Source organism: Gavialis gangeticus, unplaced genomic scaffold (genome assembly GCF_001723915.1).
Source record: "Gavialis gangeticus isolate Ggan-Ray unplaced genomic scaffold, GavGan_comp1, whole genome shotgun sequence".
NCBI lineage: Eukaryota > Metazoa > Chordata > Crocodylia > Gavialidae > Gavialis > Gavialis gangeticus.
The window spans coordinates 7,300,703-7,302,873 of NW_017729000.1; positions in this window are offsets into that span (position 1 = coordinate 7,300,703).

The following is a 2,171-nucleotide window of genomic DNA, read 5'->3' on the forward strand; positions in this document are numbered from 1 at the left end:
CAAAGACACCACCGAGAGCGAGAAGTGAGAGACGGTACCGTAACAGCACCGGGAGAGAGGCATTTGTTTTTGCTGACTTCAGTCAACCTCAAACCTTCCACTCTTCGGCTTGGCCACAATCACTTTTGCAAAGCAAAAGCACTTAATGTTCGTGATCGGCTCCCTGCCTGTGTGAAGGCGAAGGCCGGGCAGTAACGAAGTGCCCAACACCTTCCCTCGCCTCGTGGGCGAGAGACCAGGGCGCTCCAGCCAGAAAGCCCATCTCCATTTTAGAAACTATGTTTGAGCTAACTGAATGACAACTCCTGATGTAGGATAAAAACAGCTGGGGGGAAATCCATCCCTTAACAGGCTGAGAGACAGCCAGATGCCCCAAATCTGCAGGAACTGAATCTGGGCTTTTGGGGGTAGGTTCATAGCCTGGGTCTGCAGACTCTCTCTCTCTAAGGCTTCCTCCCCCACCGATTTGGTGGGACTCTTGAAAGCCCCTCTGGTCTGCGAGTCTGGCACTGCAAGCCCAGCCAGCAAATCCCCTGGGTCTTGTGAGGCCTCCCTGCTGCTCTTGCCCCGAGAGCAGACACACACTACAGGAAGAGAGCAGCTTGAGCAAGCTAGAAAGGAGATGGCAGTTCCCACAGCAATCTGCTGTGTCTGCACTTGCCTCTTCCTCTCAGTCATTTCTTTTCCTAGCAACTTCCAGTTTGTCCCCCCGAGCTCCTAGGACTCACCTGCATCCTCACCTTGTTACACCATCCCAGGGGACAGGAACCAGTCGGGCTCCTTCCTTGCAGATCAACAGACCAGGCGGAGGCAGGTAACTGGTGCCGTCCAGGCTCCCCCTCCTCCAGCCTGCAGAGCCGCACACAGGTGAGGCGGCAACGACCATAAATTGTCGCACCTGAGCACGGGCGCGACCTACTGAGGGAGCAAGGCGGGGGGAGCGGTGAGAGCAGCAAAGCAAGGTGTACAGCATTCGCCAAGCTCAGAAATCAGGGTAGAAGATAGATGGCCACAGAGCTAAAGATTAATTAGTTAGGGCCAGGTAATGTCCAGCAGGAGGCAGGAAAGGTTGCACATTAAACAGAGTTTTGGAAAGGGGAGCACAGCTAATTTACAATGAGAGCAGAGTAGTATTTGGTTGGTGAACCACGTAGCCCTCGAAGCAGTGGCTTAATTTCCAACGGACCATTTGCTTTAGAAATTGCAAGAGAAAGCTCTTAGGAGAAGCGACTCTCAAAATGAGTAACAGTGTAATTGTGCCTAATTGCTGCCCTGATGGCTTCTTCAGGACATATATTTGCAATGAGCTACCAGTAGTCCAGATGGAGACTTGTGCTAAGTGGAGTAAAAAGAAGGTGAAATAGATTTAAGGCAGGAAAAGAGGAGTTGGTGACTGGGCAGGATTTACTTGGCTTCAGTGAGTGAAAGCCTCAGTTGTGCTATTAGCAGCACGATTAAGGGCAAAGCCCTTTTGCATTCTCCACTCAATCACGCACAGAACAGAGATCCAAGGGGGAAAATAGTGCAAGGAACACGGGCACAGAATAATGGAGACGTCTGACCTCCGCATCCTCGTGCGGACGGCACCGTGCAGGCGATGCCCGCATCTTCCGCGTGACCCTTAGGCTGCACGCTTTTGAAAGGTGTGCATTGTTCTCCTGTGCCCCAAATCAAGAGCTTTATTAGTGACCGTCTTATCTTCTTTCCAAATATTTCTGCCAGGGAACCTTTTTTTTCCCCTTCTCCTTGCAGACTCACTGAAAGCAAACACAAAAAGGAAAGCAAATGGCCCGAGCTAACGTATTTGAAGAATCAAGTGAATCCCAAAGAACCTCATTACTGTGCACCAAACCCCACACGCAGCACCAGGGCTGGCTCCTTTGCCTGTCGCCCTCCAGGCTCTACTGCAGGGCAGGAGCACTGCAATGCTGGTTTCTTGGTGCCTTTGCAAAGAGCCAGTACTTTTCTCTGTCTCAAGCACGGCTTTTCAACTCCAGCATGAGATGGGGGTAGGAAGGTAATGGGTGGGGTGTAAATACACACACCTTTGGCTCTGATATCCTTTCCAGAATGAATGCCTGCCAGATGCAACTCTTTCCAGGGCCGTATCTCAGGAGGTGAAGATGGACAATTTTTGGCATGCCCCCCAGCAGATCCAAACCCCGTGAGGT